At 38.2% G+C, this 14,326-nt stretch overlaps 1 pseudogene across 1 annotated transcript; it reads left to right on the top strand.

Moving 5' to 3' along the window:
- Positions 1–1,223: 1,223 nt before the first annotated feature.
- On the top strand, positions 1,224–2,162 carry LOC112627102 (annotated as a pseudogene). Its single transcript, XR_003120016.1, has one exon. The product of XR_003120016.1 is annotated as a tropomyosin beta chain pseudogene (transcript).
- Positions 2,163–14,326: the final 12,164 nt, after the last annotated feature.

Below are 14,326 nucleotides of genomic sequence, written 5' to 3'. Positions count from 1 at the left end.
AAGGGAATACTTCAGGAGCAGGGTTCTTCTTCTCCTGTAATCAACAGCTTCAGTACCACCAATCCCTCTCTCTAGCCCAAAGCCCCACAGTAACTCTAAGCCTTCAGAGTATTAAAACTTAGGGTTTAAACTGATCCTAAGGAAATAGTCAGAACTGCACACAAAATGTGTATACAAAAAGGTTTATCACATTATTCTATTATACTAGCAAAAATATATACAAACATGTACCCATATTAAAGGAAAAATAAAAAAGACTGGAATGAATGAAATAAAACCATTTAACACGATGATGAATCTGAATGGAGGAATTAGCAATTTTCCTTGTTTTCTTCTTTTTACTTTGTATTTCTAACTTTGTGCAATCACATTGTATCACATTAAAAATCAATTTTAAAATATTTAAGAAAAAATTTTAACAACGCAAAACAGTCATCTAATTAAAACTATTTTCTTTTTAAAACGTTGTGTCTGATCAGATTAGAAAGAATAAGGTGTCAGCCTGAGAGATATTGAGAGTTCCCGTATCATGTGGTGAAAAACACGTCCCCAAAAGGCCAACTACCAACAAGTCTGTGGATTAAAAAAAAAAAAAGGAGGAGGAAAAAGAGGAAGAATGCTTCTCCAAGGCTGGAGAACTTACCTTTTTATAACCTTCACCCATTGTTTTGTTTTGTTTGTTTTTCCTTTCTTCTTAGAAGTCTATGGAGTATGTGTGATTTCTGACCGATTACGTTAATGGTCAGCATGATGAATGACTATTTTTAAAGCCAAATCTTTCTACAGATGAGCATCAACTCAAAGTTTTTTTACAAGCATTAAAACAATCTCGGTCCCAGGCCGGGCGCAGTGGCTCACTCATGCCTGTAACCTCAGCATTTTCGACGGCAGAGGCAGGCGGATCACAAAGTCAGGAGATCGAGACCATCCTGGCCAACACGGTGAAATCCCGTCTCTACTAAAAATCCAAAAATTAGCCAGGCGTGGTGGCGGGCACCTGTAGTCCCAGATACTCCGGAGTCTGAGGCAGGAGAATCGCTTGAACCCGGGAGGCGGAGGTTGCAGTGAGCCCAGATCACGCCACTGCACTCCAACCTGGGTGACAGAGCGAGACTCCGTCTCAAAAAAATAAATAAATAAAAAATAAAAAAATAAAATAAATCTCGGTCCAGATCGGCCCTCCTCACCTGCCACCCGTGCGCCGAGTCCGCGCAGCCAGCCTGATGCACCCAGTCCTCACCACCTGCCCGCCGGCCAGGGATGCCATCAGGAAGATGCAGATGCTAAAGCTGGACAGGAAGAACGCCATCGACCACCCGGAGCAGGCCGAAGCCAACAAGCAGCAAGCCGAGGACCACTGCAAGCAGCTGGAGAGGCAGCGGAAAAAGCTGAAGAGGACAGAGGCGAAAAGTATTCTCAATCCGTGAAGGAGGCCCAGGAGAAACTGCAGCGGGCCGAGAAGGCCACCGACGCTGAGGCGGATATGGCCTCCCTTAACCGCCACATTCAACAGGAAGAGGAGGAGCCGGACCGGGCCCAGGAGCGCTGTCTACAGCCCTGCAAAAGCTAGAGGAGACCGAGGAGAAGGCAGCCGATGAGAGTGAGAGAGGAATGAAGGTCATAAAAACCCGGCCATGAAAGGCAAGGAGCAGATGGAGTCGGAGGAGGTGCAGCTGAAGGAGGCCAAGCTCATCGCTGAGGATTCAGACGGCAAATACAAGGAAGTGGCCGGGAAACAGCTGATCCTGGAGGGAAACCTGGAGCACTCAGAAGAGAGAGCTGAGGTGGCCGAGAGCCGAGCCAGACAGTTGGAGGAGAAACTTGAAACCATGGACCAGACCCTCAAGTCCCTGATGGCCTCAGAGGAGGAGTATTCCACCAAAGAAGATAAATATGAAGAGGAGATGAAACTGCTGGAGGAGAAGCTGAAGGAGGCTGAGACCAGAGCAGAGTTTGTCGAAAGGTCTGTGGCAAAGTTGGAGAAAACTACCGATGACCTAGAAGAGACGTTGGCCAGTGCCAAGGAGGAGAACGTGGAGATTCATCAGATCTTGGACCAGACCCTGCTGGAACTCAGCAACCTGTGAGGGCCGGTGTCCTGCCCGCAGCCAAGCTATAGTTGCGGCCCCAACCGAATAAAACTGTCAAAACTGACGTTACCAGCCAAACAACTCACCTCATGCTCTTTTTCCCTTATGTTTACTTATTCTTTACTAAAAACATGGATCAATTCTACTACCTAACACATTAACTGCGTTCAGTTTTGTTTCTTTTCAATCCTTATCCACAGACATGTCTATCTGATGTAGTTGTAAAGATGTTAAAAGATTTTGCATTTTACTCTCTATTTAATTTTATAGATGAGACTCTTATTTTAAACAATTGTGTTTTAATTCAAAGAAAAAAGTAATTCTATGAGGTTTTGACTAGAGATAGCTTTCCACCAAAATATAAACCCTAAAAGCAAATACAGCTATAAAAATTAATTACACCAAATTGCTTGAGCAAGGTAAACAGCAAACCCAGGGCCAAGTGTTAAAACTTGAGAGAGTCAATTATCAAGCTATCTAGTAAAAGCCTCCAAAAAATCGATAATCCTCCAGCCTGACTTTTATGATGACATTAGAAATAGCATTTAACTTTTTTATATAAAGAACAATCTCATGGAAAGCTGGTCTATGCTAATCTTTTAAACCTATTACCAACATTTTATGCATCATAATCCTAGCTAAACCAGAATACATACATATATATGTGTGTATATATATATATATATATATTTAGGTTCACGCAACAACAGCACTTTCTAAAAGGGTCCCTGCCAGGCAATAACACCATTCGTTTACTAAATATTGCCTGGGGACCCAGCCATGCATGACTCATTAACACAGATGGAAGTTTCACATTATATCCCAGGTCCATGGAACAAATGGAGTGACCCCGTTATTACTTCTTCTCCTTTCATATCTATTAATGTGGTTTGTAAAGAGAATTTGATCTGCTCTGCTTTACTCCACTGCCAGATGCCATTAGATTCATGTTTTTAGTTTGTTTCTCCTTTGAACCCAAGTATCATTTATCCTCATGAGTATACAGGTAGAGAAAAAATCCCACCTTAAGCCATTATCTTAAAAATAGTTCGTGAACAACCTCCTGTTATTTCTTAATAATTTTTTGGTGAAATTGCAAGTAAAGAAAATTGGATACTCAGAAAAGTTGTTACATAGCCTATAAATTTGTACCCTGATAATACCAAACATTGCATATTCTCACAAAACAGAGGACAGTTATTTTATAACAGAGTAGTCTATCAATTTTCTTTTTCTAGTGTTACTATTTTCTAGTATTACTATTACTCATTCAAATAATAAAGTCAACTTAAGGCTATGTAAACAATTGAGTAAGAGACACTTGTTTCTAAACCTCTTACAACATGATTAAATAAATTACAGCCTATCCAACCAAGAGATTATATCAAAGCCGTTGACTATGATGACATAGGTCTCTATTTATTGTCCAGGATGGATACCTACAACATATGACCAATTAAAAAATAAACAACAGGTCAATATGATATGTAATCCAATTTTGTGCCTCTCTGTGTGTGTTAGAATGCAGCACCAAGGAACAAAGAATACACACCAAAGCTTATCAGTGGTTAGCTATAGGTGGGAAGACTGCAAGTGACACAATACCTTCTTTTCACCTGTTCATGTTTTCTGCAACCACCAAGATAAGTCCTGCTAAAAAACTTGGGGAAAATGTTATAAAGAGAGAGGGAGAATGATTGAAAACTTCAGAGACAGGTAAGCCAGCTTACCCTTCGCTTTGATATTAGACATGTAAGTGCTACTTTACATAAATGATAAATTCATTGTTTTGGGTTAAGAGTCAAGAATCTAACAATCATTTTGCAACTACCAGGATACAGACAGTTAAACCTTAGAAAACCAGAGTGTCTTTGCCATTCTTTGTCCTGTGGTGCAGACTAGTTCAATTTCCTTACCCACATGTCCTCCATTAATTGCCTTTTCAATGGATTACTAATAAGTTTTTGATGTTAAGCAAACATCAATGCTCCTATTAAAGTGAGACCAAACACTGTGACTATTTGTTTAATAACACAGTCTGAATGAAGGACGAAGTTCAATTAGCACTGGAGCTGATACAGGCTTCATTAGGAAGGAGAGGCAATTAACAAGTGGAAGGCTGCAGGAGGCACCGATGTGCACATCATGCAGCAAGCAGAAAAGGACAAGCAGCACAGAGTTTCTTTGAAAAAACTGTAACCTGAAGACTTCAGACAGAAAGAAGGATCATTAGCACAAAATTAAGCACCCTAATAGGGTGATCCTTATCCAACTAGCTCCAGAAGAAATATGAGGCCAAATCACATAATCTAACTAAACTGCAGGGTGTCAGGACAATTGGAAGGAACAGGAATTATCTAGCAGGTAGAACTTCACTTAGCACAAGGTTTGGTTCACAGACACTGTTCCATGGATGCTACTGAGCACTATTTTTGGAGTCAGAGGACCCACCTGTACCATTAACTAGCTGTGTGAGCTTGAATGAGTCAACCAACCTCTACAGTAGTCTGTTTCCTTTTTTGTAGAAAATTAGGGGAATAAACAAATAAGCTCTCCTAGTTCCAAAGGTCCATAATTTTTTTACTCTAATTACTCATTCTTATCCTAGTTATCCAGGAAATCATGGAAATCATAAATCGCTTTATCATCAACAGTAATCATATGATTTTCTCAAATGGAATGTGGTAAGGGTGAACAAAAATGCCATAATATTTTAAAGATACATATGGACAAAAGTTTTATTTCATGACTAAAACTCCAGGATTTCTCTGACTTGTTCTAATTTCAATATACATCCTCTATATTTTAAACCAATATGATAAGACAGATTTCTTTTTTAAATCTTTTCTTTACAATACTGAGTGTTTACAACATGATGCCAGATATTTGGAAAGAAATAAGTGTGGCTGAAGTATGAAGAGGGGATTCTTTCATCTATTAAATTGTTTAATGACAACTCAGTGACACCCCAAGGTCACTCTTGAAATCACAGCCTTGCAAAGTGGCCCACGAGAATCAGACCAGCTGCCTAGTGTCTCCTTTTCTTCCAGAGCTCCCAGGAGAGAGAGAAAGCCAGCCAGCCTTCCACAGTAGAAACAGCAGACAGGAACACAGAAGCATTTTGAAGAGGAGCATGAGAATACTACAATAAAATAGGCAAGGATATAAGACGGAGGACTGGAATAACGAAGGATTTGAAATAAGTAAGCAGTTTCACTTCTAGAAATTTATTCTCCAGAAATATTTATTCAGTTGGGTAAAGATATATTCATTCACTAAACACTCATTCAACAAATAAGATGTGATCGCATTTGAACAGAGACCTAAAAGAGAAATGAAGAAGTCAGTCAAGCAAATATGGGGGAAGAATGGGTCAAAGGATTGTAGGCAGTGGGAACAAATTCAAATATCTTAAGGAGAAATTGTGCTTATTATATTTAAGAAATAGCAGATATTTTAATGTGACTGGTGTAATGTCAATACACGGAAATGCAGTAGAAGTCAAGGTTGGAAAAGTAGTAGGATGCTGGCTCAGGGAGGGTCTTAAAGATCATGGCATGTACTTTGACTGTTAGTGACTTAGATGGAGAGTCTTTGAGTAGAGCAATTTTTATCTGATTGAGTTTTTAAAAGATCACTCTTGGCTGCTATTGGCAAGTAGAAAAACAAGTTACAAGGTAATGACAATAGTTCAGATAAGAAGTAATGGATTTGATGATAGTGAGAAGAGGTGATTAGAAATGACCAAAATGACCAATGTCTCTGCATATATTTAAAAATAGAATCAGTAGGATATGCTGATGGATTGTATGTGGATATTAGAGAAAAAGAGGCATCAAGAGCAATATCAAGATTAAGCCTGAACTGGAGAAAAATGGAATTGACATTCACAGAGATGATAAAGTCTAGGATATTCATTTCCATAGTTTCCTATATTCCCATGAATATACTCTAAATGGCCATGAATAGTGGAATGACTACAGAAATGATGCTACATCCATACTATGGAACCAATAAAATTAAGGCAGAATCACACATCTTTTCATAGAAAGACATGCATGACATATAAATGAATCAGTCATGACTTACAGAAGAATATGTTTACTGTGATGTCATTAATATATATTTTATATCTATGTCTACATAATTAGAAATAATATTCAACAAACTTTTTTAAAAATTAAGACAGAATCTCTCTATGTTGCCCAGACTGGTTTCAAACTCCTGAGCTCAAGTGATCTTCCTGAGCCTCCTGAGTAGCTGGGACTGTAGGTGCATACCATCACCCCTGGCTAAACACAAACTTTTAATAATAGTCATCTCTATGGAAATTGGTAGGGGGAAGAGGGACCTTCATTCTCAACTTGTATTTTACCATTGTTTGAGGTTTTAAAAATTTAGGAATTTTACTATTGCTTTTTAACATTTAGCATGTGCTATTTTTGTAATTTAAAAGTTGTTTTATTACTAAATAAACATAAACAAGACTCCCTAGTCAGTGGAGGGGTATAGCATTGTGGTTAGGCCTGAGATTTTGAAGTCAGACTCTAAATTCAAATACTGGCTCTCCTGCTTATTGGCTATATGACCTAGAGAAAATTGCTTTACTTCTTTGTGCCTCAATTATTCTTGTTTCAAATGGGATAACAGTAGTGTCTATCTGAGAAAGTGGTTGTGAGGATTAAACAGGATGGTCATAAGGTTCTTAAAACAGTGGCTGGTCCATAGAATACACTAAACAGGAATTTATGAATAATACTCTATCATGAAATAAACCAACATAGAAGTTATTGAGTGATTTATTTTTATAGCATGAAAAAATATGTGTGTGTGTTTAGGGAGTATGTGCAAAGTCGGTGGGCTGAGATAGGAGAAAGATGGTAATTGAGGAAGCAAAATTTAATAGCTTCAAAGATCAATAGAATGAGATAATGTTGAATTTTTAAAAAAAGGAATCCCCATGATAAAAGATATGCATATTCCAGTTCAAAATATCAGACTGATTACTTTTTAAAGGGACTTGATCTTTTTTGAAATGTTACTGCCATGATTGGGGCTAATCTTGTAATACTCTTTACTATATATGCTAGAACAGACAGTGGCCCAGAATATGAGTCCTCCATTTTCTCAACAAGAAGATTCCCAAAATGTTTTTTAGCCAACTTCAGTATATTAACTTCGACTTAGAGACAAAAAGTTAAATATTTGCCTCTAAGGTTTATTTTTTGTACATTTCTATATGCAAGTGTATTTAAAATCACATATGGTATGAAGTACATGAATTTAGACATAGTTCAGATATATTATTCTTTACTACCCTCATGATACTTGGAATAACTTACTTGGAGTTCTTCACATGCATCTTCATCATCATGTCATTATCATCTCTGGATGCATATTTTGAGATGTCGAACAGTCTTCTAGCACTCATTATATTCTCTTCCATCTAAGTTATTTGAAATTGTGCGTGATGCAACTGGTAGCAATATTACCTCCTGCCGCAAGTATTCATCAGCATTACATTGGGGCATGTACTCTTCTCTTCGTCCTATAGAAGTAGATACCTAACCTCCACAACCCAAACACCCAGAATTTTCCTCTTTAAAGACTCTTTATAGATTGTGTTCACAGTGACATGCAATACTTGATGTCATAAGGTGAAATCTCCAGGAACATTTACTAATTATTTCTTAATTTGGGGGGCTTCTTTTCTGAACCGATCATGGCAGATGATCACTTTAGGTATGGAAAACTTGCATTCACTGAGGTCATTAGGGTTTATGTGCTTTTATGTGCTATTTTACAGCACATCTTTTATAAGAGATTCCATAATAACTTTTTAGTAAAAGCCACCCCATGTTCTGGATGATGACATTTTGGGAAAAAGACAGCTCTTCTTATGTTGAGGCACCAATCAGGCAGTATGCTAAGCCTCTTATCATATAATGTCTTTTATAACCATCAGAATATTCATGTGAGGTAGTCAATATTATTGTTGCAATTGTCCATATGTGAAAACTGAGGCAGTTAAGTAACTCACCCAGGATCACAGTGCTAAAGAGTGAAGTAGGACTTGAAAGTCCAAAATCTTAGGCTCTCCGCCATTACTTTTTATAGTACTACCAGTAAAGCTATTGGCAAAACATCCCACTTTGAAGAAAGGGTGAGAAAAAAAAAGAAAGAAGGATCCAGGAAAAAGCATGCATCTCTTCATCATAAAATATTAAGAATTCAACAGGAGAGGGAAATGTGGTCCAAGCTGGAGGGTTTTTTTTAAAATCAACATAATTATAAACCTTCATGGACCAAGGAAAGAGCAATCTTTCAGACACAAAGAGGCACAGCTGTTTCAAGAATTTTTCTATAGATGACATTACAGAACCACGGGGAGTTAAGTTGAGTAAGATTTTTCTAAAAATGCAACTTGTTAGGGCCTGGAAGTTTTACTTAAGAAAACATTAGAACATAGCCTTTCTGGTTTCTTAAAACAAAAAGTAAAGTGTTGGCTAAGGAAAGTGTGATTTTTCCTATGACTAGAATTTCTACATAACAACAGTCTCTGACATCATTGGGTAGAAGTCATATTGGACAGTCGGCTATGTGAAAAGAAAAGAAGGAGCGAAAGTCAACAATCAAGTCAAGAAAATATGATTCAGCTCCCTCGTAAGCTTAATCAATTATGTTTAATCAACTATGTTTTGTGGAACATACTGGATTATTCAATATATGTATCTTGAGAACAAAATAATGTCTTTTCAGCAACTTAGATGGAGCTGGAGGCCATTATACTAAGTGAAGTAACTCAAGAATGGAAAACCAAAAACCATGTATTCTCACCTATAAGTTAGAACTAAGCTATGAGTATGCAAAAGCATAGAGTGGTAAAATGGACTTTAGAGACTCAGAAGGCTGAAGGAAGGAGGAGGGTAGAGATTTAAAAAAAAAAAAAACACACACACACATTAGGTACAACATACACTACTTGGGTGATGGGTGCCCTAAAATCTCAGAATTACTACATCCATGTAGTAATTCATCCATGTAACAAAAAAAACCACTGTACCCCAAAACTATTGAAAAAAATTTTTTTAATGTACACTGAGTATTCCTTATGTGATTAGAACCTTGTTAAACATTTCAGGTTTGTAAAAAACGGTCTCTGTCCTCAATCTATTTAAAATTTAAGACTAGTTATCTTTGGATGCTGTTTATGTTGATTTTTATTTTTCCTTTTGGACTACATTTTCCCACTATATCAACACAAATTCATATGAGGAATAGATGAAATGATACACTGGTTTTTTAATGAAAATCAGTTATTATTTCATTAATATGATTATTTTAAGTGTTGTCTGTTTTTATGGAACTTTTACAATACAATTGTGTTTGGAAAACAATACACTACTTACTCAATATTAAATGGTTCTTATTCAGCTAATTTATTAGTACCAAAAGGCAATATGTAATTGAGTGCCAAAAGAATGTCAAAGAGAGTCACAAATGCAGAGGAAAGATCACTTCTGCCTAGACTGGTCAGGCATACATTGACAGAAGCTTCAAGTTTCCAGGAATGAATGGGAAGCAGGAGAGAGCACAGACAACCAGTGTCAAAGGCCCGCAAAAAAGTAAGTTCAAATCATAGAACTTGGATGAGGTACAACCAAGGGTGGTGAGTAAACAGTCAAGAGGATGGAGAGCATTCCTTGACCCAAATCCAAGGTCGCCAAAGCCTTTCCCTTTTAAGTTTTCTCCGTTCTGATGTTTGAACATCCACTTCTTAGGCAAAAAGAAAGGCCATCCTCTCTCTTCCTATGGCTCATGATCTGGCTATTTTCACTCCATTCCTTTTCACCTGCAAGTCTTCTAAGAGTTGGAAAGCCCATCTGCCCTTCCTAAGTATGGGAGTAATAGGTAACCACATCTAGCCAAAAAGCAATGAAGATGTTTCTCTGTTCCAGGTGCTATAGTGAAAAGAGCATGAGATGAGATGCTCTCATGGAGTGGATGGGAAATCGGACCTAAGTCCCAGTCCTGTTTTGCTTACATTACTTATATTTCAGAGTCACAGTCTTTCCATCTGTAAAACAGAGTGGTTATAGTATGGTTGGTAAAAAATTAATTTAGAAAAAAGTAAAGCCTATAGGGTGTTTAACATCACTGGCATATACTTGGAACCCAAACAAGAAAAAAAAAATGGTTAGGAAAATGAAGACAAAGAAGTAAAGGAGGAAGGGAATGAATTAAAGTAAAGGCAGAAATTCATTGGAAACTTTTTTTCTTGACAACATTTATTTGTTGAGGGTCAAAAACAAATGATTCATAAGGAAACCAAAGGAGAAAAAAAATGTTTGCAAAGCTGATCTACCCTAAATTTCAGTCTATCTAAATATTTTCAGCGATAGATCTCTGCAGTATTTCATAACTTGAAATTTTGAAAATTCTCGTGTAATCACACAGAATCAGTAATACTCATACTAATTTAATTTCACCATTATCTTTTAGTGCAAGTATATTCCCTTATACTTAATGATATGGAAGTACTGGTATGTACCTTGAATTTTTTAATATGGGTTAAAACTGCCATATTTTAACCAAGTAAAAATTAAAAGTAAACTTTTCATCATACATATACTGTATCAGCCAATATATCCAAAGAAAACTGGCGTAGTCATTCATCCATTTACTTTTTTTATTCATTCATTCATTTGTTCATACAACCAATATTTATTGAACAATGTCTGGGTCAGGAACTGTCTTCACTCTTACGGCTGTAACAATGAGCAAAAGAGATGCAGGCCTTGCCCCTCCTTGGGCTTGTAGTCCAGTGGAATCACACATCACTCAGTGAGGGTACACAAGGAACCATTCACCCAACACCTGGCACACTAGACTGCATGAGGCACTTTATTGCATCCTCATTTAACCCCAAAGCAGCCAAGTGAAGTAGGACTCCTATTATTCCCCCAAATTTACAAGCGAGAACCACAAAACTCAGAGCTTAAATAACTTATCTAATATAAGCATATGGTCAACCCTAGCCAAAACAATTAAGGTAACTGTGATGTAGCTGATCCAAGATACTGTCTTACTTTCCTCTTACCACACACAGCCCCTGAATGGCCTTTATCTGTTCTCCTTAAATTCTGCTGTATGAAGGATTATCCATTCAGCCAAATTGGTGTTCATTAAAATTTTATTCCAATGAGGAACATTCCCATAAAGTTCAGTCATTCTCAAACGAGAGCAGCATTAGAATAGTCTGGATGGTTTTATTACAACACAGCTTGCTGGGCTCCACACCAACATTTTATCAGTAGGTCTGGGGTGGGGTCTCAGAATGTACATTTCTAACAAGTTCCCCAGGGATTCTGACATTACTAGCTCAGGAACCACATTTTGAGAATCACTGCTCTAAACTGTTAAAAATAAAAGAAGAAATTGGACTTCTAACCCATCTAATATTAAGAATTCAAAGTCAACCAAAACAAAAATCTACAAAACTCTTCTTGTAACCCATCTAAAATATGGGCACAGCGACAGCCAGAGCACATGAGAGAAGTTTGCTTCCTTAAACCATTTTACAGGTGAAACAAATGAGATTCAAAAAGTTATGTGGTTCTTGGTTATAGAACCAGGCTGTGCACAGTGGCTCACTCCTGCAATCCCAGCATTTTGGAAGGCCAAGGTAGGCGGATCACCAGAGGTCAGGAGTTTGAGACCAGCCTGGCCAACATGGTGAAACCCCATCTGGACTAAAAATACAAAAATTAAAAAAAAAAAAAAAAAAAGCCCTGATATGGTGGCGGGCACCTGTATTCCCAGCTGCTTGGGAGGCTGAGGCAGGAGAATGGCTTAAACCCGGGAGGTGGAGGTTCAAGTGAGCCAAGATTGTACCACTGCACTCCAGACTGGGCAACAGAGTGAGACTCCATCTCAAAAAAACAAAACAAAACAAAAACAAAAACAAAAAAACAGTGACAAGGCTGAAGCCTGGAGTCAAATGTATATAGACCAAGTATACTCCTAACTCCTACGCTAGAACTTCCCATGTAGAGAGCAGTGAATAAATTACACATGTCAGATATTGCTCCCTTGAGTGCCCCTGAGGGGAAGAGAGTGGGAGACTTGGGATGATCTGGACCCCATGAAAAGCATCTTCCAGACTAATTCCAAGTCCAATTACTCTTGGGTTTCTCTTCTGCTTTCCTCCAGGCCTATGGTTTGAAATATATGGGTTTGATCTAGAATAGGGCCTCCAGGAATCTGCACTTCCGCTATGTACACTGAATTCTGAGAAGAATTAGATAGTTGTTACTGCCTCAGGGAAATACTAACCATGTTCAAAACAATCCTCACTATTGTTACTCCTTAAAATCTTCTCACTAGGCACTAAGTGTCTGGGTCAACATCAAAGCCCGGCAGGGAGTAAATTGCTCCATTGCTCACTTTTCCAAATGGTCAATATGCCCTGCAAATCAGACTGGTATTAGGTTAGTGGATCTTTAATCTCCTAGATGATCTGAACTAGAAAGATGGCCCAGGCACAAGCCAATACTGAATTAATTTCCCTCAAAATTTGCCTTCCATAAATCCAGCCATCCCTGATTTTCAATACACGCAACCTAGCTTCATCCAGAGCATCAACCTCCCCTGAAACAGTTCTATTACTCACTGAATCTGAATCTGCTCAGGCCTTAAATATATACACAAAGGTGAACAGAACGAGGAAAAGGGCAGATTGATTTGTACGTGTTAGAGGTTAAGAAAATTTGTCTACCCACCTCAGGTATTCATTGACCAGACACCTACCACACATGCTTGTGCTGTGCTAGAACCTAAAATCCCAAAGGAGCACAAAATCATGGTCTCCACCCTCGTGGAGCTTACAGTCCAGCAAAAGAGTCTACTGATCAGCAAAGGTGGGAGGAATGATCTCTGCCTTGTTTGTGTACGTATGAATACAGAAAACAACTTTTAAAAAGCTGGAAAAAAATGACACTGAAGTAATAAAATCCATGTATTTAGCATCTCCACTTTAGAAAGGAGGTACTGTGTACTTGGCCTAAACAATATACTGAATCAAATGCCCAACTTTTCCTCTCTAGATGGGATTCGGGACAGCAAAATGATCAAATCACACCCTGTTTTGCCCAAAAATCTCTCCCCTACAAAAAAATAAAAATAAAAATAAAAATTTAAAAACTATGATATCTAACTACCCCCCTCCATGACTCATCCCCTCCTTTCAGTGATGCTATTTTTCCTGATCCTTTTATAAAAACAGCTACCCCTTGGAAGATTTATTTCTTAAGCCAGGAGTTCTCAGACTTAGGTAAGAGTTAAGAATTTCTTAGAGCACTTTTGAAAGTATAGATTCCTGAGTCTTTCCCTTAAAATTCTGAGTCAGTTGTCTACAATAAGATTTAGAAAATTTCATTTTAACAAGCACTTTGTGTGTTCCACTCTTCTGATGCCAGACACCAAGCTTCACATACCGTGTTTCCCTGATTATTCAAAATGGGAAAATTAAATCATTTCCCTAAACTTACACAGCAAGAAAATGGCAGAGTCAGGGTCCTCCCAGAGCTTGCTGACCCCCGAACCCAAGGACAGCCCACGGTTCGTAAGTGGAATGCCAGAGGCAACTGAACTCAAAACCAAGGTTTAAGGGGAAATTAAAAAGAAGGTTTACATTCAGAGAAGGGAAAGGTGAGCAACAAAATCAGAAGGGGCTCAGAAACAGATTTTGCCAGCGTCTCCATTTTGCCCAGGGCCAGTTCCACTCATGCTAAGGCCAGCAGAAGCATTATCAGCATAAATAAGGTAAAGCAGTTTCTATAAATGTGTCAGAAAAAAACTTGATTTTACATGCAATTAATTGCAAAGACATTTCTTAAAGGCAGCCTCCTCTTGCCTTTCCAAATTAATGAGTCAGAAAAGCACAGCTCTCACTAGCATCTTTAAAAGTGGGCAAACCTGCCTCCTGGGCTCCCATTAATACAGAACACAGAACCTTCAGCTAAATACTGAAATGTCCTCCATTTTAGAAAGTCATCTTGATGCTGGAGAAAAAGAAAAAAAAAGGTACAAATTTCTTCCTCGAATCCCTTTTGGTCCCAGAAGAAAAAGGGAGGTAGAAAACAAGATGAAGCCTGTAATCCCAGCACTTTGGGAGGCCGAGATGGGCGGATCACAAGGTCAGGAGATCGAGACCATCCTGGCTAACATGGTGAAAC

This window comes from Theropithecus gelada, chromosome 6 (genome assembly GCF_003255815.1).
Source record: "Theropithecus gelada isolate Dixy chromosome 6, Tgel_1.0, whole genome shotgun sequence".
Lineage (NCBI taxonomy): Eukaryota > Metazoa > Chordata > Mammalia > Primates > Cercopithecidae > Theropithecus > Theropithecus gelada.
The sequence above is the reverse complement of the archived record's forward strand: the minus strand, read 5'-3'. Positions and strand labels throughout refer to the sequence as shown.